This window comes from Microplitis demolitor, chromosome 5, assembly GCF_026212275.2.
Source record: "Microplitis demolitor isolate Queensland-Clemson2020A chromosome 5, iyMicDemo2.1a, whole genome shotgun sequence".
Classification (NCBI taxonomy): Eukaryota; Metazoa; Arthropoda; class Insecta; order Hymenoptera; family Braconidae; genus Microplitis; species Microplitis demolitor.
In genome coordinates, this window is record NC_068549.1 from 18,481,756 (window position 1) to 18,509,643 (window position 27,888).

The 27,888-nt window shown below is 29.5% G+C and overlaps 1 protein-coding gene across 2 annotated transcripts in view; it reads left to right on the top strand.

Annotated features, from left to right (window-relative positions):
• The window catches only part of LOC103569095 (acetylcholine receptor subunit alpha-like), a 250,877-nt gene that overhangs the window by 123,571 nt on the left and 99,418 nt on the right, over positions 1–27,888 (top strand). The window lies entirely within an intron of this gene.

The following is a 27,888-nucleotide window of genomic DNA, read 5'->3' on the forward strand; positions in this document are numbered from 1 at the left end:
AACAAAAAACACGCGTCATCTAAAATAAAAACTCATCAATACATCCTTGTATATATGTATATATACTGTCACTGTATATACATATATATAGTGTTATATTTTAAAAAAGTTACGAAAATATGTAGGACAACGGCTGTGTTCATCTATTAACTATTTTCTACTCTCGTATTTTTCACATGTCAAGACTTTTATACTAACGACATATTCACTTGCCAAGTATCCGTCATATTTACGTAACTTTTTTACATATATCTTAAGTTATAAAAAAAACAATAAAAATAGTTACAAATTTATTATTCATAACTTAACTGACATTAGAAGAAAATTTTATTCAAGCCTCCAGGCACACGTTAATATTAAGAATCTTGGAACATCGTAAATATTTATGAATACTCTATAAAAATATATATTTTTTATTTATAGTTACTAAATTTTTTAATCCTCCTTCGTAACACTCGTTTATCAAGCAAACAATAGTTATAATGGTTAAGAAACTCTATTTACTATTCGATCACAATTTCGGAAAAACGTACTCTCTAAATGTGAAACAGTGAAAACTGATGAAAAATAGTGTATATCGGTACTGTCATTCTAATACCCCGTATTTCACAAAATTTGACATTTCCACTTTTTTCGAAAAGTAGAACCATTGTAATAATGTGCAGCTTATGTAAAAATTTTAGTGGTCAAACTGTTTATTTAGTATTTTTAAATAAATTTTCTCATACAGGGAAAGGAAATTGTAGGAAGTATTCCTATGTATTATAGAAATGGTTCCCATAATGGTATAGGAATTGTATCCATACTATTATAGGAATGGTTCTATATATTATAGGAACCATTCTTATACCATTATGGGAACCATTCCCATAATATTATAGGAACAGTTCCTATACCAATATAGGAACCATTCCCATAATACATAGGAATACTTCCTATAATTTTCTTTTTGTGTAGAAGTAATTTTCACACTTTACTTTGAATTGATATTTTCATGATAGTATGGAAACTATTCCCATAGTTTTATAGGAACCATTCCTATAATATTATGGGAATCGTTCCCATACTATTATAGGAACCATTTCTATATTTTTATAAAAATGGTTCCTATAATTTAGAGAAATGGTTCCTATAATTTATAGTAATCGTTCCTTTATATTATGATAATGATTCCCATAATATTATAGGAAGTATTCCCATAAATTATAGGAACTATTCCCATAATACATCGGAATACTTTTTATAGTTTATGGCAACCATGACCATAATACATAGGAATACTTCCTGTAATTTTCTTTGTGTAGAAACAATTTTCACACTTTTCTTTAAATTAATATTTTCATGATAGTATGAGAACTATTCCCATAGTATTATAGGAACCATTCCTATAATATTATGGGAATGGTTTTTATAATAGTATAGGAACCATTCCTATAATATTATGGGAAACATTCCTATAATACTATAGGAATGGTTCCTATAATTTATAGAAATGGTTCCTATAATTTATAGTAATCGTTTCCATATATTATGATAACGATTCCCATAATATTATAGGAACCATTCCTATAATCATAGGAAAGGTATGGGTATCATACCCATAATTAAAGGAATAGTTCCTATAATTATGGGTAACATTTCTATTATTATAGGAACTGCTCCCATAATTTATGGTCGTCATTCCTATACTGGTATAGGATGAAATTTCACAAAATTATAGGAACCATTTCCCTAATTTTCTTTCCGTGTATGTCATATCCCGCACGTAGACTTTCACGCATTCTAATATGTCATATCCCACATTTGTATAGGTTTAGTCGCGCTTAACATTTTTAATTTTAAGTTAAATTCAAGGAAGCAATTAACGACATGAGTAAGAAGGCAATGATGCATAATTTTTGACTCTTCTTACAACATATAATTTAAAATTATTTATTCACTACAAATTCCTGTGTTTTATAAAAATATGAAAATAAATTTGTAGGTTATACCAATGCGAACATAATACAAATAATTTTTCTTTGCCGACCGCGAAACGTTTTTATCGTCTCCTAAAATATTTCCCAAATATGGGATACGACATATTAGAATGGCAGCATCGATAGACACTATTTCACAGCTATAAGTACACCACTTGGCATACTTATAGCTGTGAAACAGTGAATAATCACTGTTTCAGATTTAGAGAGTAAAGCTTCAGACTTTTAAAAAGGAGTTTGTAATCATAAAATTGGTGAAAAATTTGAATTTATTGAAACAATTGTAATTGTAGACCTAAAGCGCATGTAGTCTACTTTTGCTTAAAAAATTGAACCAATGCACTCTGGTTAAACCGTTGTTCGTATAGTAAAATACTAAATTAGTATTAAAAGATTGAATTACAATGAAAGTATCTAATAAACAAGTATAATGTAATTTTGAACCATTTCACTTTGATATTCATATAAAAGAGTCGAATTTATTAACTCTTTTTTTTAGTGGTTTAGGTTGCTTTGTTCATGTACGCTTTTATGTATGTATATTCATGATAATTTCCGGCGTACGCTATGAATTGATTTAGTTATTTTTGCATAAGCCTCCGATTACTTTATAATTGAACTCTATTGAAAATCATTATTTAAATCCTTTCATGAAAAAAAAAAAAAAAACCGATGCTAATCGTATACATTGTACCAAGATTAGTATCAGTTTACGAAATTAGTAGTTACGGCAGCTGTTTTACTTATTTTTTTTTTTCATTTTGTTTTTCTTGTTCAATTGTATTTTTATTGTCTACTATCCTTAGAAATTACAAGTAATTAAACGAACGTATTATGAATGAATGTTTTATGAAGTAATCATGTAGCAGACGTATATTATAGTAAAGAAATCAGTTGCTACAGCATAAGGGCATATATTATAACATACACCAATGTTTCAAAAAATTTTAATTTATCGATAAAATTAATTTCATATTTCATTTATCCAAGGAAAAAAATTATCCTATGAAAAAATGGATTAGATCTTCGTATATATATATATATATATATATATATGTAGACAAGTAGATTTACGTAGATCTGTATAGATCTATACCCAGATCTACGTAGACACTTTTTTCATGCACCATTGGATCTACATAGATTCTACATATACCTTTATATAGAGTTATGTAGATCTACGCATACCCACCTACATCCGCTTTATTAAATCTACAGCGATTTACATAGATCTTTGTAGATCTACTTAAATCCACATAGACTTACGTAGATCTTAAAAATGGAACAAGTTACACTGTAAAACCAAGTGTGTTACAAGCGTATTATTTTCACACATAATAAACGTGTTCTATGTTTAAGGCCATCAGCAAAAACTGTAGTTTTTTGTAGTTATTTAAAACACGTTTCACGGTGTATTGAATATCTACAGATTGCTTATGGCCTTTCAGTGTTATTTGGCAAGTGTGTTCATTTTGATTACACGCTTGGTTCTAAAGTGTAGATCTATGTAGATTTAATCCTTTCATTCACTGGATACGCTTTCATAATTCTCCGAGTAACACAAAGGCATGTAATTAGTTGTTTGTTCTTATGGTATCCATAGATTAGAAAAAAATTCAAATTTCTAAATTTAGAGACTCTCTAGCTCTAGAGGGACGAAGAAGGATTAAAAACTTTATTGGGATTATTAACTAAGTATATTTTTTTTGGATTAAAGATTTAACAATGAAATTTGAAAAAACTTTATAGAGTTGTGTTAAAAAATTGTTGTATGATGTAATAATAAATTAATTTTTACATGTTTTATCAACGAAAAATATTTACGAACTATGTTTCAAGATTTGACGTATTTAAAACTGTAGATGTTTCTATTGATTCATTTGTTTTTAATAATAATATTATAAATTATCATAAAATCATTTAACTATAAGATCATGTAGTGCTAATAGATAGATTATTCATATCGCATGATATACTGGCGCTGCGGCGAGTATTTTATGCCGATTTAAAATTAAAAATAACAAATTCAAACAAAGTATTTTAAAATATTCCTACAATCATAGTTTAGCGAAAGAAAAAAAAATGTATGATAAAATTAATGACTACGCCTCGTTTATACGTTAGTTCAATCGTAATAGCATACAGTAAAATATTTTTAACGAATGATCATGAAAATGTCACTGTAACATTTAGTGAACGAACATTTACTTTTTTTTTATTCATTTGTTACTTTTTTTTTTTTTCTTTTTATATGTACGCCGAATGTGAAATTTTCATTTGCACCTGTGAACGTACATTGGTTTTTGCTTCATAGCATAGGCGACACGTTCACACATCGTTTATTGTAGCAACCAAAAGTCGATGGTAAAGTGAGATAGTAAACGAGCACTCAGCGAGAGAGTGAGTAATGAGAGAGTAGTAAATAGTGATGTTTGTGTTTGTTCACGCGTAGTTCGGATTCACACCGCTTGTAAATACGCCCATTTATGACGCTTTTTTTTATTGTCGAGCCTAACCAATGATCAATTTAATATATATTTTTCGGATATAGAAATGGCTATATTCTAACCTTAATATTTGACTTAATACCGTATAGCAAATCAAGTATATAGATATTACGGTTCGCGAAAAATAATTTCTCTGGATTGGGAGCATCTCAAGTATCACTGGGTTTTGTTAAGAGAACGATCTATATAGCTCTAGCAATTTACATAGCTATCGTAGCTATCCATTCGAGTCTTGTGTGCGATATTATTGCTGTCGTCGCTGCACTCCACTCTAACTAAACTAACCTCTAAATAGTTAAACGAGTATCGCCACAATCGCAAAGTTCTATTATGATGGCCATAATAATCTTTTTTTTTTTTTTCGTGCTCCAAACAAAAACTAAAGTTTCATTTTTTTTATTTTTAAAAAACAACTGTGAAGAAAATGTATTTTTTTATTTTTATTAAAAAATATCCTTTGGGAAAAATGTTTCAGCTTAGTTTTAAAATATGGAGCTCGCTATTTAAAATTTTCTGTTTCTTTAACATCTAAAAATTATGTTCTAGAAAAAAAACTAAACTAAGCCTAATTCTATAAGAAATTTAATATTCCATAGAACTACTTACGAAGCCCAAGTTCTTATGACAAATAGTTTAAAAGTTACGGGGGGGGGGCAAAGTTAATAAATATATATATATATATATATATATATATATATATATATATATATATATATATATATATTTACTGCTAGTCACTATTTTGCGCCTAGTGTATGATCTATACCCAGAGAAAAATTTACGGTAACGGTTACAATATTTCATGGGAGTGGTTCTCATATTGTATGGGAATATTTTAAAATTATTGAAATGTTTCCCATGATATATAGTGTTTACTCCCAGGCGCTCCGAAGTACCATTCCAATGTGAATTTAGGATTTATAACTATGTGACTATGAAAACTATTCCTATGGGCATGGTAACCATTACCATCTTTCAATAACTATACGACATAGGAACTGTTACCATACTAATAGTAATTCATAGGTATTCATAGTTGTGAAAAGTTTTGCCAGGAAATATGAAGGTATATCTCACAATTTTATGTAATTGTTACTATCACGGTATCACTTTAAAACCAGATGTGTAATCGAAATCAACACATTTATCAAATGAAATTGGAACACTATAAGCAAGCTATTGGTATTTAACAAATCTTGAAATATGTCTTCACTGACTACAACAAATTACATAATTTTTTCATAGCCTTAAACACGAAACATATTTAGAGTATGTTAAAAGAACACACTGGTTTTTAGAGTGACTTTGAAGTGATGGGACGATAATTCAAAAACGTTCTAGGAACAGTTACCATAATTTTCTCGTGTAGAAGATTTCTTTCACTCTCAAAATGTTCGATCACCTGTTGTGCATGCGTGTGTGTATATATATGTGCATATATATTCATGAATCGTTGCAGTTGAAGCATATAGAGAGAAAACTAGAGACAAAACTTAATGTGTTGAAGAGCCAGGAAACTTGGAATTCGATTAAAACCGGAAATGAGGGACAATGGCTCGTAACACGACAACTTGACTTTGTAGAACCTTAATAGTGTAACAAACTTGCAAAAATAATAACTAAGACAGTAATCAAGCTTTATACTAAAAGAATTTTAAAAGCACTATCTATTTATATAGTTGATTAGGAAAATGTGATTCTAAAAAAAGAAAAATAAATATGTATTTACATCTGTTTTGTCGCGAAATATTTGTATGTAATATTCAAATAAATCTAACCTGTGTAAAAACAATTTTCCCTGTGGAATTGATTCAAGTATTAATGAGCTCTTTCGACAGCAGGAAAAAAGATGCCAATCGGTTGATTCGTTCCAAAAATATTATATGACAAAAATTAGTTTACACACACACGCATGCGCGGACACGGGCATAGACAGGGATTCCCATTTGAAAAGAGTCAGAATAGCTCCCTAGGGTCTCAAAAGCTCGACATCTGATGAAAACTCAATTTTCGAAAATCGGGGTAGAAACCATACCTTTCCAAATTTTTCGAACATTGTTCATTTTCGTCGAAAGTTCAAAGTTAAATCTTAATCTTTGTGAAGCTATAGGGCTCGAACATTCTCAAATGCAATGATTAATATAAAATTATTTTCGACAAAATAGAAATATTTAAATTTCATTGATTTAAATGATATTTATATGTAAATTTAAATGTAAACCGAGTGATTTGTGATTTATTTTTGCAAGCTGAGTGTCGCTTCCGGGTATACGTCGTGATATATTTCACCGTCATGAGGATAATGTTACTTCTCTTCCCCTGTTCATAGAGCCGTGAATTTTTTGTCTTGAATTTCGTAGCTTGTAACCTACAATCCTCCCTATCTGTATAGTTCTTTTGGTAGTAGCAACCTGTCAAGTCCATTACTTATTTTCTTTACCCTCGTCTTTACTCAATTTCTTTGCAGTTCCATTAGTTCTTTCACTTGTTTTTGACTCAATCTCACTTTCTTAACTCATTATATCAGTCATTCTACTATAATATAAAACCGTGATTTATTACTTTTAACATGTTTCATTACGGCAGATAGAATTGAAAAAATAATAGCTTCTATAAAGATTTTTCATTTTGATTTTTCACAAAAGCTATGGATATTTTTAGGCAACAAGGAATTTTTTTATTTACTGAAACAATTTTTCTAAAAGAAGTAGCTAAGCAATTTTTACTGGTTTTTTAATCTAAAAAAAAATCAAATACCGTAGAAGTTACAGTACATTATTATGTAGGTATTATTATTATTATTATTAATTCCTCGCCGATATTATAAGGAAAAAATTGTATGAAACATGGCGCCATACACTATAAAGAAATCAATTCCGAAAATTTTAAAAAAAGAAAAAAAATATTGCAAACTCTTCAAGTTATCATGCAAACACTGGCCAAGAAAGTAGTCAAGAAATAAATAAGTTTAAAGTTTTAAATGAAAATCGTGAATATCTACACCTGCGCGCGTATCTATTTTTGACGTAGTTTCTCATTTGTTGATAACTTCGTGACAATTTGAATTTCCAAATTTTTTTTTTTTAAATATTTTTAAAAATACAAACAAAAACGATTTTTACAAATTCTTGAAGTATGTACATCTTCGAGGGTATCTCAAATTTATTTCACCCTTCAAGTTTTTTTTTTGAATCGTTAAACCTAAATATGATGTTTTAAAAATGATTCATACTGCTACGCGATGAGAATTTTATGGTAATGAATGTGGCAAAATCAAACTTTTTTGTACACGGAGAAAAGTGTTGTCTCGAACCTACCAATTTTTATTATGCTGGCGACCAAACTTGAAGTAGAAAGTGAAGCATCCGCAAAGTTATTATGTTTTTATAAAAAATTATTATGCATCACAATTATTATAATATTTGAAAGTTACTGTTATTGAAGCTTATTGATAAGTTTCTCGCACGTAGCAAGTGTTGTGACACAGTATTGCATTTTATTGTATTATTATAATAATTTTATGGATGCTTTGGTTTCACATTAGTTTTTAGCATATTCGAGAAAAACGACACGAAACAATTTCTTTTCCATACTTTTTAAATATCTCAGAATAAATTTGATTGAAGGATCTCAAATTTGCGCGAAATCTATGTTTAATCTAAACAGTTTAAAAAGACGCTTTCAAATGTCACAAAATGATTCATTAAGAAGATCAGAGAGGATTACATCCACACATACACACACAACTCACCTCTAAAAATGTCAGAATAGCATCTAATTTCTCTTAAATTTTTGAAAAACAAATGCGAAGCAAGCGAAGAGCGATCGAAAAGTGGTATCAAGACATTGCGCGAAGTACATTGCGCAAACAAAGAAGTCACGTAAGTCGCTCCGGAAAAAGTTGAAAACACACACAAAGATCTGAATGTCGCGTGTACGCTAACAGAGCTTATTGGCGCCATTGATAAGATGAAAAATGACCAGGCTGCAAGAGAAAATGAATAATAGAGTTTTTCTAGGATATTTCTACTGAAATGTATTAGAAGCTGCTAAATGTGATTAATATGGGTATACTTCTTGAAAAATGTAATACCACAACAATGATAACAATTAGCAAGGTTAGCGATTTCACTAACCCGGGTTATTACCGGAGAATCTTGCTGCTAGCAACGGGTTACAAAGTCCTCACCAACCTTATAGCGCAGATTAAGTAAATGGCTAGGAAGCAATAAGTATCTTCAGAAATCCCAAGCAAACTATTGTACAAAACACATCACCAGTGATCACATCTGCAATTAACGCTTTTATCTAAAACAATTGAAAGTAATCAAGATAAAAGTGTATTTACTGTTATCTGGATTACAAATGCGCATTCGACCTAACTAATTTACCGATACCCATCAAAGATTACAAAAATAAAGGTAAAATATCAGTTCCTAACGAAACCATCTGTGGACCTCGAAAAATCATACCCACCTCCAAATCAGAAGTAACATTTGGGAAACCTCCAACAGCTCAGGCTGAGAAAAGACCAATGTTTATGCACGACTAAGAATTAGGCAGACGCAGTTCTCACGGGGTCACTTGATGAAAAAATCTAACTCCGTTACCTGTCCAGGACGCAACGAAATTGTTACGGTCAATCACCTCACTAATTGTCCAAGGCTAACCCAACAAAAAAACGCATTGCAACTTCCCAATATTATGAGCCATCTTTTCAACGACAAGAAGCACTTAAAAAATTCGTCGATATCATTACAGCTTCATACAGTCTAGTGTAAGAGAAAGAATGCTAAATACAATTGAAGCACTTCACAGCGAGACGATAAAGCACATTGGCATTGAAGCATTTGAATCCCAGGATGATTTAGGTATGCTAAGATTCTGCACCAAATTCGAACCTATTGAACATATTGACTAAGGATTATAAGATTTATAAAATGGTGTAAGTATTGTGAAGAATATCCTAAAGTACATTTTGAGATCAGAAGCTGGCATTTCGTGAAGTTTATGGGACACGAAAGAGGTCATGGAGGTATATGACGAACATTTTCCTAACAGATAATAATAGATAGTCAAAGCTATGCTTCAGAGAGAAATGCAGGAATACTACAATCGAAAAACCGTTAATATGAGACAAAACTGTCATGCAAGCTCTGAAAGAGACGAAACGTGAAGATATACCAGACTTCATATCGCATCAACGTGAGATAGAGATCATATAACAAAAGCTGAAAATGGACTTCAACCATCTCTTAACGAGAATCGAGAGCAATATGCAAGACAAGGCAAGTGAATTCATATTCTGTTCACTATATAAGCGCAGCTAGCTATAGAGGTTCCTGGAGATACAAACAATGTAGTAGCGAGCTAAAAGAAGTTTAATTGAGATTGAGGTGCGGCAATATTGGCAGGCGTGGAAAAAGAGGTTACAGAAGCTAAAGCTGTCGTTTTTATCATAGCCAAGACGAGACCATCGCTCACTTACTGACGTGTAGGAAAGCAAGAGTGATGTGCAGCCGAAAATCCGCAAGCGTCGTGCAGGTACTAACACGTGAACAACATAACACCAATATCGATTATCTTGCGAGAGAACTACTTTAAGGTCCACCAATGTTTAAAATGCGCGTACTATTTGCTGCAGCAGAGAAAGATTTAAGAAAAGATAGATCGTCAGGAAGTTAGACAAAAAAAATTTCCATAAATAAACAAATAAATATATTCGTGTACTTATTAACATAATTAAATTGTTAAATAAAACTGGAGTAATAAGCAATGGCATATCATATAGTTCAAAGCAGCTGTACAGTTAAAATTAGATAAATAAAAAAAAAAAATATCCGAATTATCCATTTACAAATGAAGTATTCCACCTGCTACATTATAAAAAATCCCGCGGAGTGAATGACTTTTTTTTGAGTTATGAAAAATAATAATTATAAAAAAACTACCAAAACATAGTGAGGTTAGATCTTACACTAAAAAAAAAATCCTATTTTTAAGTATCTGAGTGTTTGAATCTTCCCGAGAAATTTATTTGTTTAATCTTAGTAATAATTTACTCCAACCAAGAATATTTTCTTAAAATAAGTATCAAAATTCTTAAATCAAGAAAATATTACTTGGTTGGATATATTTTTACTATGATTATACAAATATTTGGAAATCGAAATGGGAATCGTTTCTATATATACTATTATAAGAACCATTCCTATAATATTATAGGAATGGTTCCTATAATTTATAGGAAAGGTTCCTATAATATTGTGGTAATGGTTCCCATACTATCATGAAAATATTAACTCAAAGAAAAGTGTGAAAATTACTTCTACATAAAAAGAAAATTATAGGAAGTATTCCTATGTATTATGGAAATGGTTCCTATATATATATATATTATAGGAACCATTCCTATAATATTATGGGAACCGTTCCCATAATACAGCATTCGACAGCATTTGGGAACATTCAAAATTCTTGAGCGAGGTTTAAATATTTAAATTTTGGGCTTAAATTTTCAGCGTAGTCATGATTTCACAAATATAAACTATTGCTGCCACGAGAAAGAAAAAATTTGAAATAAAAAATTCGAATTTCGATCATTTTTGTTATATTCAAAATTCGTGAGCGACCTCTTGAAAATTTTTTATCGAGCTGATTTTTGAAGACTTTTTGAAACATCGTAAACCAACAAATTTTGATAAAAGACTCTAAAAAAAAAATAGTCGGTTTTTTGAGGTCACCCTAATATAGATATACATTCACCATTGAGTGGATTGTTTTCTTCAATCAGGGTCTGTTTTTATACAAAACTAGATCAAAATTCAAAGGTGGAATAAATTCAGTCTCTTAAAAAAATTTTTAAAGTGTTGGTTTTATGGATCATTAAAAAAACTATATTTCTAATTTATTTTACAATTCGTGTAAATAATAATTCTACACAGAAAGAAATCTGAGCATCAGTTGGCCCCACGGGAGCCAGCCCCAAAACTTCCCGCTGCTTTCGAGCTCTAAGAGCTCGAAAACATTAGTATAAATACATTTTCGAGCACTTCAACGGTGAATCAATTTCGTTTCGAAGCCTTTTTATAATTTAGTTCTCAAATTGTCAGAGAAATATTTAAATGTTAATATGTTTATACTCATAAATATATATACTGGTGACATTCTCAATTGAATTTTTTATGTGTGACGGTTGAATCTGCACATTCTTGAAAAAGCTTTTACATCCAAGTGCAGTGACACGAAGACTTCGAATACGTATCTTAGCTTCTAGTCACGATTTATAGGGACAAAGTACTACATCTATGGCTTCTTACCATTTCACTTCACAGAAGAGAAGTGAAAAAGTAATAAATTGACGGGAAAAGTTATTTTTAAACTTTTTACGTCTGATCCATTTTATTTTAGAATATTGCTATTACTTCTTTGAAAATAAAATTCTTCCAATGTCAACATCCATTCAAAAAATACTTAACTCCACAAAAACATGAAATTTTCTTGATCAGTTTATATGTAGGGTTTCTTTTTTTTTTTTTTTTTTTGGACAATCTATTACGGAACTGTAAACTTCTCACTAAAGACATGAAAAATTAATGAAAGGAAGTTGCCTGAGTCAAAATATTCATCCTTAAATTTGAACTGCAGGAAGTGAGATTGAAAAAGTTTCGTTGAGGCTTAATGATATAACTCATAAATATATTCAAAACTCTTATCTAAACTTTAATGTTGTATTTATTCATTATTGTTGTAAGGTCGATCTAAATTGTTTAATAAGGTTTATATAAACATCGAAAACGATAGTTTTAACGATACTATTTTTTTCTTTTTCTTCAAATGATTGACAATCTCTTCTTGCCTGTTCAGCAAAAGAAATATCAGATTCCCATTTCGAAAGACAATTTAATCGCTGTAAAAATAATCCCTATTCGTGGATTAGTTAAGCAGATATTACTGAAAATTTCAAAAATACTGTCTGTAGAGAAGAAGCGAGGAGGACAAAACGGGGTACTTCAGGATACATCAAATTTTCAGACTCGAATACGTTTTTTTTTTTCTTGTGGATATCCAAATTAAATAGAAAAATTTTTCAGTTGCCGTAAAAAAAAAAAATTTCATTATTTGCGGGCTAAATGGAGTACCCCATAATTTAAGTAAATGAAAGAATTTCTGGATATTATAAAAATTTGATTAAATTGAATTTTCTTATAAGGAATTTACATAAAGGAAAATTAGAGGATACAAAGGAAGAAAAAAAAATTGTTAATAGTTTTTATCATGACATAAAAGTCATTAAAATTTTTGACTGCAAGAATTATTTCATAATGTTTAAAAACATTAAAAAAAAAGAATATTCTTTACGAAATTTTTGAGGTACCCCAAAATTCACTATAGTGTGAAGTTGATTGTTTACTTCTTTGTATTCTCAGATTTTTAAAAATCATTTGAAAAAAGTCCGTCCTCGTGTCATGTTTTGAAGTTTAAAATAGTCAACTTTATTCAAGGATTTTTTTTACTCGGGTGGAACTTCAAATATACGATTTTCAATATTTATCGTTAATTAAGTTTAATTGTAAGTAAGAATTAAGTCAAGGAAATTATCTAGGTTAAGTTAAAGTTAAGGCGAGAAGTCGAAATTTACGAGGTTTCTCATCAGAGACAGCATTTACTTGCACGTGAACATAAATTTATGGTGGTTAAATAACCTCTGCGAGATATTATACGGATTTATGTATAAAACTAAATATATATTTCACCATGATAAATCACTAAGTTAGTCTGTTATTCCGATAACAACCTATTTTTAGGCAATTTCTGATAATTTATATATTTTTACTGTTTTTATAGTCAACACCAGCAAAAATCTTTAGTTAATTTTTATCCACTAAGAAATTTATAAACCATTTTTAAAAAAATCGATTTTGATCGTCAATGTGTCATTCGACGCGGCTTGTCAATATCTAAAAGCTGAAAAATTGAGCTTAATCGGTAGGGTACGTTCGGAGATATTTCAAAAATAAAATTTTTTCAAAAATGTTTTTTTTTTGAATAACTTTTAATTCGCCCGATAGATTTATTCCAAAATCTAATCAGCTCTAAAACTTTATAAGCCGCGTCGAATGCTGCCTCAACAATCAAAATTGGTTCATTCGTTCAAGAGAAACCGTTAATGATAGAATTAAAAAAAAAAAAAAATTTTTCAGTATTTTGGAAATTTGTCAAAAACGACTAGATGAATCAATTTCAAAATTTGGTCAGTTGTAGAAATCAATAATACGAGATATCGTTGTAGAAAAAATGGTAAAAAACGTTGTTTTTCGAAAACAAAGGCATACAAAAGTATTTTCGAGCTCGAAAACGTATCCACAACAATTTTTCGAGCTCAAGGAGCTCGAAATGGGCGGGAAGTTTTGGGGCTGGCCCACAGGGTCAACCGACAGACCGATTTCTTTCGTCATCTCAAACAATATTTTCCGTATAATTTTGAAAAAAAAATAGTCAATTTTTTTGAATCAGCTTAATATACACACTAAGTTTAAAATCATAAGTTGGAAAATTCTTTTTGTATAAAAATCGCTTCTTAAATTTACATTTTTTACAAAGTTATTAAGTTAATTAGCCCAAGAATTTACTGAGAAATTTAGATAAAATAATTGTAATTGTCGACAAATCAATGTTAATGAAGCAAATAGTTGAATTTCTCAAATAGTAACTGTATACAATGATCACCACTGCATTCTAGGTTGCATTGCCATGCTCAACAGAAGCTTCAATCTAATCTCAGGTGCTTCAATCATGGAAACACTCCTCACAGACACGGACACGGGCATTAATACCGACGGGGCAAAGGAGCAAAGGGAGTTATTGAACTATATCTCTCACTTGTAACTATCTCTCTCCATCTCTTTCTCTTCTGCTCACGAGATAACTCGAAACCACTCGCTAGTATAGCCTTGAAACGGTCATTCGGAGATTCCGTTCGACCGGTGGATTGACGTTACGTGCCAGTGTCAGGAGCATGCACAAAATGCCAGATAATTCGAATTTCCCTCTGCGTCGATTTAAAATCCTTCTTGTCTTGATTTGTATATTTATATATACAACATACCTTGTAGAGAAAGAGCTGCAATTTGGAAATTCGCAATCTTATTTAACTTGTTGTACTTTCCTTTATCGTTCTTCCGATTAAATGAAGTCACTGAATAGCTTTTCCTTTCAGAATCACACAATGTCGACGACAATTAAAGCACTCATTACATTTTCGGAGCAATCGACCTCGACTCTACTCGACTTCTATTTCAAGAAGGTTATAATTAGACATTCAGTTAACTAACTCTGGCAATTGTCAATTTATTTTATACATTTAACAAGTATTTAATTTTTTCGTTTTCAATTTCATTTTTTTAAACGTAATCTGATTAAAGCAAAAATTAGTCTCACTTAATAACTCGTAAAGAAAGTAAATAAGATTTTTCTGTCTGGTATAAATTTGTTTAAATATATTTCGAAAAAAAAAAAACGACTAATTTTGTATATTTGTATATTTTTGATAAATCTTTAGAAAATTGAAAAAATTTTTTTTAAATAAAATCCATTTGCACTGAATAAATTTATGTAATAATAATAATGATAAGAGATTTAGTAACAATGGTGATTCTTTAAAATTTATAGTACGTAATACATAGTGAAAAATATTGTGTATCTGTGTTAAAAACGGTCCATGTTAAATTTTTTGTGTTGATTATTTTGTGTCAAATCAACACAATTCTCTGTGTTACTTTAAAATTTTTAATCGATTTACTATTCAATACTTTAAAAGTGTTACTTACGATAAAAATCGATATTATCAACATTTATCGAGTGTTACTTTAAAATCAACACAAAAAAAGTGTTGAAGCGACAGTTGAATTGTGTTAAAAAAATATCTTGCTTCTATTCACGCGGGAAGCACCATTAAGAATTAGTTCTGCTTGGTTAGTTATTAATTTTGTGGCATTGATTTTATTTAGTTTCAATTGGACATAAAAAAAATTAAGTTGACAAAGTTCATGATTCGTATAGTTTAAAAAAAAAAATATTAAAAAAATTGCATCTGTTACTTTTTTACTTTTCTACATGCGCATATTTTTATTATTTTTTTTTTTTTTCGTAATTGATTTGTTGATAAAAAAATTCGAAAATTGTTAACTGTCCGCTAACTTTAGGACCATGTTTACTATCACAAAATAGTTCAATGTTAAATAATAATTGTTCACACTCTTGATAACCCAAAACTAATTCATGGTACAAAGATAAAATGTACAAGTTAACATTTTTTTGTGTCACCATTAACATTTAAAAAGTGTTGAAGTTACTTCTCATATTACTCGAATTTTGTGTTAAAATTTTAACACAAATTTTGTGTTGAAATTCAACACAAATAGTCTGTGTTGAAAAATAACACAAATATTGTGTGGACCGTTTCTAACACACAGATTGTGTTGATTTTAACGCAATATTTTTTACTGAGTAGTTGTAATATATATTTTTAGTTTATTTATTATTTAAAAAAAAAGAAAAAAAGATGTAATACTTTCTTATTTTCACTCATACTACTTAAAAGTAATTTAACGGATGAAAGTCAAGAACTTTTCATCATACTTTGCTGAATCCCTTGCATCATAGTAGTACTAAGAACGATGATGAAAAATAAACTGAGACTAGCTTATCCAAGCTAATCCTCACGTATATTTTATATCGTACATCATGCGCTCTTACTTCTTCTCATTTTTTTAAGGATTTTTTTGCGGCCACAGGATTCATAAATGAAAAAAAAATTATTTATAATAAAGTATAAAAAAGCTTTGAGATTGAAATGACAAAAAGACATATAAACTAAGAAATAGTTAATCTCGTAAAGGTTAACATGAAAATAATTACAGAACATTGTATAGCGGGCTAGATGAGTCTCTATACAGAAGCACAATGTTTTTAACCCGAGTCAAAGGTGAAAACGCACGAATGTTTAGTGCGCACCGGAGACGAGTGCTAAGAAGATTATGTTTTACTGATAATAACAACCCACGTGCTATGCATTATACCATATTCCATGGGAAGTCTTGGGATTGGTCAACAGTTACAGTAAAATCTCCATAATGTTAACACTCCTGTCCCGGACCATTCCGTAATGTGAATGATTTCTGTGGTTCCCTAGTACGAAAAAAATTTAGGATTTAAGAAGTTGGGTACACGGTAAGAATTTTTTAATAAAAGTTACTCTGTAATTTCGAGTAATCCTGGGCCGTTGCAAAAAATTGGTATTTTTTGTTTTAAATTTAAATTTTTTGTTTAAATATTAATATTGAGTAATTTTTTAAAAGTCTTATATTTAATCAATTATTGTGAATATCTCATCTTAATCTATTAATTTTTACTCCATGCGATTAATTTTTACTCCTCAATATACCATTCTTTGAAACCCATGAATTTTTTGATGAAAAACTGCTTCTAACTCGAATAAATTTTCTAATTTATGGAAGTAATTTTTACTCTAAACTGCAGAGTAATATTTCAGTAGTCTCCGTTAATCTTCGGTTAACATCGGCTTCGATTAAAAGTCTTTTATTTTGCTCGCGACAACTGATATGTTACGCACACAAACGTAGGTATGGAAAAAAAGACGATCTCTGTATCTCTCTATAACTTAATATTTATTTCAAAATTAAAAAAAAAATTCGTATCTTATCTTTTTCAACACAATACGAGTAATTTTTTTTTTTCATTCTTTCTCAAAATATTTATATTAATTCATATTCTACGGCAATTAGGTGGTTTTTAAATTTTTTATAAAAATTTCAGCCTTTTCATTGTAATTTTTATTGTAATTCAATATAAATTTTATAAATTGAATAATCAACTTTTTATCATAACCGACGAGTAAAAATTGAACTAAAGAGAATTTATTTAGACAGCCGCTAGGTGTAATTTTTACTCGTAAGTATGAGTAAAAATTAATCTGATTGATTTTTACTCACTGAAAGAGTAAAATTTCTTAATTCAAAAGTAAAAAGTCGTAATGGCCCAAGATTACTCGATTTAAAGTCATTTTTAGAATAAATAACATGGCAATATTCATACGAAAATTCTTTCCGTATTAATCTTATCGGTGCAAGTAGGAAGGTTTGAATTGCCCGCTACTAAGGTTTTTTTTTATTGGTTGCGCGGAAAAACGTAGTGGAAGACTGGATTGTTAACATTAGAGAGAATCTTGTTAAATTTAGAGAGAGTAACATTATGAAGAGTCACATTAGGGAGATTCTACTGTTACCGTTTTTCAGTTTTTATTTAGTGGAGCTCATATTGTTTTTTTCACTTTTGCTGTACTGAAAGTTTAAATTCCTGCTCTGTTCCGAGGGAAGAAACTTGTTATTTTCTTTTATGAGAAAAAAATAAAATAAAAATAAGCGCGTGCGACATTCTTCCTATAAACAGGGCAAAAAATTAAACTTTCAAAAGCAAATGCTAAATCGCATGAGTCTGAAATTGGAATGTTTCGATTCGCAAAACAGGCATCGTAACTCGTAATTTCAATGCAAATGATATGAAAAATCATTTTGAGTCGTTTCAAACGTGTTATGTCCGGATTTAATCAATTAATAAATAATCAATTATAATCATTGGTCGCGTGGGTATCAAAAGAAGACACCGAGCAAACGTAAATTTTTTCCCAGGGGGTTAGCTGTGAGTTTTATTTTTATTGTAAGAACGCGAACAAATAACCCCGTGGGGGCTTCTTCATGGTTTTAGTGCAAAATCTAAACTTTATACTAGCTTAAGGAATTGGTAATTTTATCTACCTTTTGATGTTCATTGCTTACTTCAGAAGTTGACCTTTGTGACCTGTAAACTGGAAATTCTGTGGACAGCTTTTTATGGCTTTGATCGAAAGACGAAGATTTGTTCCAGGAAAAGGGAGATAGTTCTTAACATTAAAAATAATCTAACATGATGGTTATCCCAAGTTACAAATGTTGATTGGTAATTATTTCTATGGGCACAGAGCATTTAGTTTACAAAATGGGAAGTGTCTTTAACACTTACTTTCCTCTTTATCCATCTCTTCGATTATTTACTTGATTATTACATTTAAATTTACACGGCTATTGTTTGAGTCTTTCTTTCTAAGTTCGATTCGAATCCCCGACTCTAGCAGTTCCCTTGAATGTGAGTCTTTGTTTAAAAACATTAACGCAAAATTATTTCCACTCTCGTATTTTATGCGCGTAGTTCTTTCTGCGCGGTGATTTTTTGACAAGTAACATAATTTAAAATAAAAAGGAAGAGAAAAGAGGGTTGCCTAAGCGTAATATGGTTAAGAACTCACCAGGTCTGCGAGGTTCATTCACTTTTCAAGCGTCAAAGGTTGTCATACCTTAGCGTTCGTTGTTTTTAACACCTCGAATAGCGATTCTTGATGGAATAATTCATAATTTTAATTGGATAGGGTTAGAATACAGACAAAGAGATGTCACCCGAAGTTTCTGTCGCTGAAAATATTAACGCTGCATTTTACGGCGAGTGCCAAAGAGGTCCCTTTATTAAGGTCGGATATAACAAACGAAACTGAAAAATTACTCTCTAAATCTGAAACAGTGAAAAACACTAAAAAGTAGTGCACATACACTGTTTCAGATTTAGAGAGTATTATCATATGAAAAAATAAGAGCTTTTCAGAAAAATATGAAATATGATGCAAAGAATAAAAATAAGAAAGTACATGTACTCAACAGCATTTACTTTTTTCTTGATTAATATTTTCAGAAACAAATGATATGCAGATGAAGTTAGCTGATGTAGTTTACAAAATTCTGTTCAAATGTCAACAAGCTTATTTAACTTATTTTAAAATAACTAAAATTGTAATAATTAGAGGCCGGCTTAACTTACGAAATTTATAGGACAGACAATTGTTGTGATATTAAATAACAATGGTCTGGTTAAAATGATACTTTCAAATATATGACATTGATAGTGTTGTGAATAGGATTATTCGTATGGATTCGTGTCTAATCCAATAAAATTGGATTCTCTTACTAAAAGAGATAAACCGCTTGAAAATAAAATGGTATAAATTCAAGTAAATGAATAATTGGTTGTTAAAAGATAGTGCTCTCTTTTAAGAGAGGTCGGATTTTTTTTCTCTGTCACTCAAGTGGACGAACAGTATTATCCTTATTGTACTTACGCAAGTAAACATTTTTGAAAAATAAAAATGTAGATTGCTAGATTATACAGCAATTTATTGAGCCTCATTAACACTATGTTAACATTCGCTTAAACTCTAGTAATTTTACTGCAATACGACTTGACTAAAATAATCGTAAAAAGTACTTAGAATTAAATTGAAATGATCTTGAAAGGTCTTGAGATCCGTTTAAAATGTATCAGCCGGACGTTATATCTCTAAAAAGAATTGATCGTTTTATAGAAAAGCAAAGGGGCAGTTGTAAGAAGACTAAGCTTTCGTTTCACACGATACGTCGATGTGCTAGCTACCACTACTGATATGCTATTTTATTTCTTATCTATTCCTCGTTTCTACCACAGAATAAATAGCGGATTCAACTATTCAACAATAGATCGGTTCCCGACTCAAAGAAATCTATTGGATAGAAAAGAAATCGGAACGTTTTATTTTTCCATCACTTCATTTTCTTTTTCTTTATTTAGAAACTTTGAAGTAACATTAATTTATTTAAGTTATTTATTTAAAAATTATGTTGAAAACAAATTTTTTTTATTCAATATTATATTTTTTTAGCAATGTAATTTAATTTTCAATGATTCAAATTGGAAAGCCTTGATTTAAAAAATGATTTGGAATAATTCAAAACAATTTAACATGGAGCAAATTATTTTTCTTAGTTAGGGAGGGAACAAACCAGAGAAAATCCAGTAGAAAACTTGCTGCCATTATCTACTCGAGATAGTGAGTAAATCTTTTTACGAAATTAGTAACGTTATTTTATTGGAAATACATACGACTTAAGACAAAGCAAAAGGGTAAAGAATAGTATGCTGATGCATTGAGTGGAAGGTGTCTTCGACAACGAGTGTGATTGGTTCACGAGCCGTTAGGCGACTGTTGCCAACACAAGTGTCAAAAGCCTTTCCTACTCAATCTGTTACAATAGTTTTTGCATTGAATGGTAAGAAAGAATGTTATGGTAAATGCCAAATCGTAAAAAATTGAGGTGGGTAGTTCCGGACCTGCATAGTTTCATGAACTATGTCTTCTGTAGGATACATAACCAATCATTCTTAAAAATTCTCTTTAGTATTCTCACTAGTTCTTTATTGTCCGCCACTGCCGACATTACCATCAAGCAGTAAAGCAGCAGAGTAATTTTTGATTGGTGATTACTTATGGAACTTTGAGTTGAATACCAATCATAATTTATTCCCTATTTAGCATAAAATAATATAGTTAGCCGTGAATATATATGTAATTTGTCTACTTATTTGTTAGCTGAACCCATGAGAATTCAAAACATTAAATAGGGGAGACCGGGGCAAGACGGCCCACCTAAGCCGATTATTATTCTTTGTGGCTTTTAACCATCAAGTCAATTTACTCTCGACCAACTTTAACTCAATTCACCAAAATTTTGGTGAAGCTCCTGAAAAAAAAAATTTTTTTTTTTTTAATTGTAAAAAAATTTCCCGCGTTACAAGTGTTTATATTTTTCTCTTTAACAACTGTATTTACTTTTATATTACTCGAAATAACCTTTTTTGATATAATGCGAGTAATTTGTTCACTTCTGTAGAAAAAAATTGAGTGTTTTAATTTTTTTCCAAGCGATTGTTACTGTCTCTCCTGTCATGAACTGTATTCAGAATCAAAAGAATCATGGATTCAATGTCAAAAATGTAAAGAATGGGTTTATGATTCCTGTGCAGGAGTTGACGAATGTTTTTCCGATATGTACATTTGTAAATATTTTGAGGATTGATTTATGATACACTTAAATTAAATTTAATATCCAAAAAAGTATTTTTGTTACATTTTAATAGTTAACGTTGTTAATTTTATAGATATATTATTCATAATGTTACATATAATAATTATAATTGTTCTGTTGGATTCTATAACAAATTATATGAATAAATTAAAAGATATTTAATAGAAAATAACATAATTGATTAATAATTATTTTTCTATTGAATAAAAAATTGATTATTGGGATTTTTAACTTTTTCAAATGCTCTATTTTACTCCAAATCCATAGAATTAACCAAAAAATGATGTTTCTATTAAATTAATCATGACTAGGTTATAATAATATGAAATACATTTTTTTTTTAGGATTTTTGAGTGATTCATTTTGCCCCTAGTTTCACGTATAGGGCAAAAAATGAGTAAATAATCTGAATTTGTGATAATCAAAAGAAAACAAGAAAAAAAAAATTGGTTAATTTTTCAGGTGGGCCTTCTTGCCCCAGGGGGCCGTCTTGCCCCGGTCGCCCCTAGTTTCACGGGTACAACTCCCGGAACTGGTTCCTTTTCGCTCCGGAAACGTTTCAGGTTCAATCCGAAATGTTCCCGGAACTATCCACCTCTAGTAAAAAAGGACACTATATTAAATTTAATTTTTTAACTAACCTAAAATATTATTCAATCATATTAATATAAAATTAATTCCTGTATTATTTTTGATGCAAAAAATTATTAAATAATAATAGTAACAATTAAATATGACGTAACTGATTTTTATAATAATTTAAAATTATTGCACGACTCATGATGCGAAGCATCAGAGAGTGCTTTACGATCGAAAAATTTTTTTTGCCTCACTTCGGCAACTATTTCTATTATTATACTTTGGTTGATTCACGGAATTAAGATATGTTGCACATCATTTTGAAGATAATTTAATGGAGATTAATTCCATACTTTTCAAAAATTTATTTAGTTCAATCAAAACCGACAAAACATCAAAATAGTTAAAAAAAAATTCCTGTCCGTCAAGTATGAATCCCGTATACACGATAACTTGCAAAAAAATCCAGTAATTGCAACAAATTTTTTTTTAAAAAATTCTTTGAAAGATTTGTAGATCCCCTATTGAAAATGGCTAGGTAACTTAGTGTCGTTTAATTACAATTAATAAAAGAATAGAAAGGCTGTATAACTATACATATATATATATATATATATATATATATATATATATATATATATATATATATATCTACGTAAAATTAACATGAATGGTGATATATCTATACATTATACGTACATATATTCCACCAGGGGCGCTTGTACATTACCGTCTAGTACAGCTATTTGTTTTTATTTACATAAATTTTTTTCGTTATTAACCGAAATATTTTGAGAAAATTCTTTTGCTTCCCGCCATTTTTTTATTATTTTATTATTTCATAATAAATGAGCATTATGAGTCGTGCACTTTTGGATTTTCCAAATTTTTTTTTATTGTTTTTAATATATTGATACTCATAAAAAATAACTAGAGTTTTGAGTCAAGGTTCATATAGTGAATTCTACATTATAATTAAATACAGTAAGACGATTTTCTATTGCCTGGGACTTTTCGTTGTCTTAACTCGAGACAGCTATTCATTGGGTTTTCTGTTGGATTGTTTAGTAACTACTAAATAGTATATCTATCCGTATATATACCAAGTGCAGATTTTCCATATTTTTCACGAACAATATGGATATTCTTTGTAATATTTATCCTTTGTAGTATAATTTTTAACCAATGAAAAACGTGCTTTCATACCATGAGTTGCAAAAAATAATTTTTCTAATATCTATGAAAAATAAAATGAAGAAAAGGTGATAACTTGAACTAAAGTAAGACTTCAGAAAAACTAAAAAAGTGATAACTTTGTAAATTGAATTTCACGTAAACTTATTTTTCGCAAACCATTTATACGAATAAAAACACTCCAGTTAGTCAATATCTATATATATATTCAATGTTATAATAGTGTTGAAGCTATTCTAAAGCTTCTCTATCTAAAATTTGTGATAACTTTATAAAAAAAAAAAAAGCTAATGAATTTTCTTGGTATCTTCAATGCAATCATACTTGACGGCGAAATTTTTAAGTTTTCGTTTCTTTTGTGTTAGGTTCGCTAACAAATAGTTTTATATAAAAATTATCCATAAATTTATTCTTATCATTTTTAGAGAATTTTTTTTCCGCTTCACAAACTTTTCAAACTTAAATGAAAATAGTAAAATGAACATTAGTGTTCAGGAATACGAATTCTGCTGCTCTAAAGTTAACGTAACAATAATAATAATAATATAGAACAATAGTGTATTCATTTCGAAAAAATTGTTCAATATAGATATAAATGTGCTACAGAAATTTTTTTTTTAAGTCATAAAATGATATATGATATAAGGTTCAATCTAATTTAGCACCCTATGAAAAACGTCAAACTGATAGAACGTGAGTGAAGTACGCAAAAATTTTCAACCATCTATAGAGCAGGCTGAGCGTTTTCGTGCTTTAGGTGTGAAATTCTCCCGACTCAACGGCTTGAAATCTCAATCCTACGAAGATCTCAACGAATATTGTTTTCTTTTCAATATTTCATTTACTGCAATTTGAAATGCTCTCACCATTCTGTGTTATAGAAATTATTATAATTTTTTTTATTATTTATTAATTCAATTTCATTTCAAAAAAATTAAATTAATAAATAATTAAAAAAATAACTCTACGTGAGTACTATTGTTACGATGTTAATGTAAGAACGAACATAGAATAGTGAGAACATTTTAAATTGCAATAGATGACAACTACTGAGCCCGGGCTTGCACGCGCCCTCTAGCTCAGTTTCTGCAGCTCTGTTACTGACAGCGTGACAAAATGTAAGCAACTAATTATTTTGTTTTTTTTTAATTAATTTTTTTCGCGAACATAATAAATCCCAGCAGATTGGTTTTTGACATTTCTTATTCAGAATTTATCACCCTTTAATTTAATACCAGTCATTAAGGGTTTTACATTAATAGATAGAAGTTTTTTAATGAAAATACACGGCATCTCGGCTTCCCTATTGTTATTTTATAATTTATTTAAAAAACGCGGCCAATTGAGCTTTCTTATTATTATTTTCGTGATCTACGGAATTTTTTACATATTATCAATAAAAAAAAATCCAGTAGTTAATTTCCCCCTACAACACTGAAGAGTAAATTAAATGGACTATTTATAAGAATGAATGAGTTCTATGAAAAGTGCTATAGTTAAGTAAAGGGCCTTATACATACAGCTACAAGAATCTATCGGATTTTTTAAGTAGGGTAAAAGTATTCATTTTCAATATGTACGAGTTTCATATTTAAATAAAAAGCCACAAATTTCCATTAAAAAATTGATTTGTTGTATTTAACAACTTCATGACTTATTTTTTTTGGACTTGTTACGAAACACTTCTGAAGTTTTTTTGTAATAGAGAATTTAATTCCTTACAAGACTATGTACTTCAATTAAAACAATACTTTTTAATAGACGAAGCAAACTTAAGCTGACCAGAAAATAAATATTAACTGAGTTACTGGTAGGTTTGAGTTTCGGGACTAATATTTCCGGAGAATTTTTTTTTTATGCCTAAAACTTGCCTTTGAGGCCTTAAAAAAAAGATTTTTTTTCTTTAACCGCCCTGATGAATACGCTTACATTATTAGTAAAACTATGTATTTTTTAAAATTTAAAGATGTGTTACGAAGCATTTTTTTGTGAACAAATGAATGAAAGAGAGAACAATCTACTGTAAACTTTTCCTTCAAACTATCGAGCGAGTATCTAAACTAATTTTCTCATATTTTATACTGCCACCTTACGTTTTAAAGAGTTACAAGAAGAGTATAAGAGCAATCGAAAGCGTCCGCAAAGTTAAATTATGGTAAGGGTGAAGTAGTAAAGGTTAAGTGAAATTGAAGTCTAGTTCTAGCCGTTAATGAAAACTACTACGGAAAATTTACGACAAAATTGAAAACATAGTTTCATTTATTTTTTTAATCTCTTGAATGGGGTTACAAATTGAATGAAAACGTAGTAATTGATATTTAAAAAGAAAAAAAACTCTCATAAATTCCTAAAAAAAACAGAAATGTAACCGAGCCTTTTGAACTCGAAAACGATAAATATTTTCAACTTGCAGACAGAGTTAACTCCTTGAAAAAATCTTTTTATAAAATTTCATGAAACTTGATGAAATTTCATAATAAAATTTTACTTTTATTTTATACATTTTGTGCAATCGAGTGTTACCAGTATACGAGAGTACAATATTCGATGTTTCCACGTGTAGACGATAATTTATGTTATTAATCCACGAAGACATACACCATTAAATGTCTTAAGTCAGCGTCACACAATCGGAATTATGAAAATAATTTATTTTATCATTAACTAGCGACTCGCCCCGGCTTCGCACGGGTGCAATGCTGATACTAAATTATATTATGTTATTATACATATAAACCTTCCTCTTGAATCACTCTATCTATTAAAAAAAACCGCATCAAAATCCGTTGCGTAGTTTCAAAGATTTAAGCATACAAAGGGACATAGGGACAGAGAAAGCGACTTTGTTTTATACTATGTAGTGATTTAAAAGATTTATACACGGAGAGAAATGTCAAGTAAATATGCCTACCCTGTAAAAAATCATCGAGGTAAGTCCAAGCGGTGTAGGTGCTAAAATCGGCGGTGTTAAATTTCAACACCGAAAGCGGTGTTGAAATAACACCTCCGCTGGTGTAAATATTCTGTACTGATGTTAAAATATTTTACTTTGTGAATATTTTTACTTAGTCGATCACTATACTTGTTAATAAATGATATTTTTTATTAATTTTCATAAAGAATTGACATTTTTTTGTGTTTTATAATCTCTAAAGTTAATACTCCAAGCGGACAAAGTTTACCCCGCTTTTACACCGGTTTAACACCGGTATTTTAGTCCATTTTTAACACTGCTTTTATTACAGTACACGCAGCATAGAAATGGTTACATTAATCTATAGTTTGTATAACCAGTCACTTAAGAAAATTCTCAGATCACATGTAATAGTAGACCGAGGTGAAGCCGAAATCACACATTTGAATAATCAGAAAGGATTGTATTTTAATATAAAATTTTATCACGCTAACTTTATATTGTTAGCGAAGCAATTTCGGGCATGAGTCGCATAAAAAATTTTGTACCGAAAACGGCCTTATTAAAATTCAAGTTAGTTCATACAATGTTTTAAAATTTTATATAATTTGATGAGATTTCGAAACAGTTAACTAAGAGAATAAGTATTTGATCAGGAAAATCTTTTATTTCTAAACATACGAAAAGTTTTAATGATATTTTCGTTGTACTACAATTATTAAATATCCTATCGCAAAGCTCTAAGATAAGTGTTTAATGTTCAATGCTATGTCTTTACTTACAGACTGTTTGTTTTCCTGCTCAGCGGATGCTGTTGTTTAACAAACACAATTGAACAGTTTATTAGTTTGAAAGTTCTGTCCTGACTTAACGATACGTATAAAGTAACCAACGATAGTAAATATAGACATACTTATCATCTCAAAATTCAATCACTAATTGCACTCATAATTAATGCACACATAAATAAGTACCTTAGTGCTAGTTAGATATTTTATTAATTATCAGATAGTTGAATCAAATTTGTATTTTAAGATAGGGTCGGAAAACAGATTCCTTGTCATCTTAAAGATTCATTATCACTGTAGAGCAATCGATAATTGTCAATTATCTGCCACTTTAACACGTTAAATATTGATCGTCAGTAAATTGAAAAAATACTTAAATACAATTTTTATAGTTTAAAAAAAAAATGATTGAAATTGGATTTAATTTCTATATTGATTTAGAAAACTATTTATCATTATAAATGAATCGTTTATTTGAGAAACTCCATAAGTCATGTTTTTTTCGAAATTGGGTTTTTTGCATTTTTGGGTTTTTTGGATGCCCCTCCATAGAAATTAATAAAAATATCCATCGAATCAGTGTTTAAAAAACAATTAACAGGGTGACGGAAATTTAATTTTATTGAGAAACCCCATAAGTCAATGACTTATGGGGATTTTCAAATAAACATATGCAGTTTAAGTTTTATAGAAATAATTTTTACTTTTTTATTTAAAATTCGCGCTTTTTTTAGAAAAAAAAAAAATAATATGACTAATTAAAATACTTGAATTAATTTTTTTTTTTTTTTTTGTAATTTCTGAGTTTCAGAGTTTATATACATATTATATACTTCATTTTATTAGTCTAATAAATTATTTAAGTGGAAAAAAATTAAAAAAATAATTATTTTATAACTTTTTCTACCGTTTGGTTGAGAAACC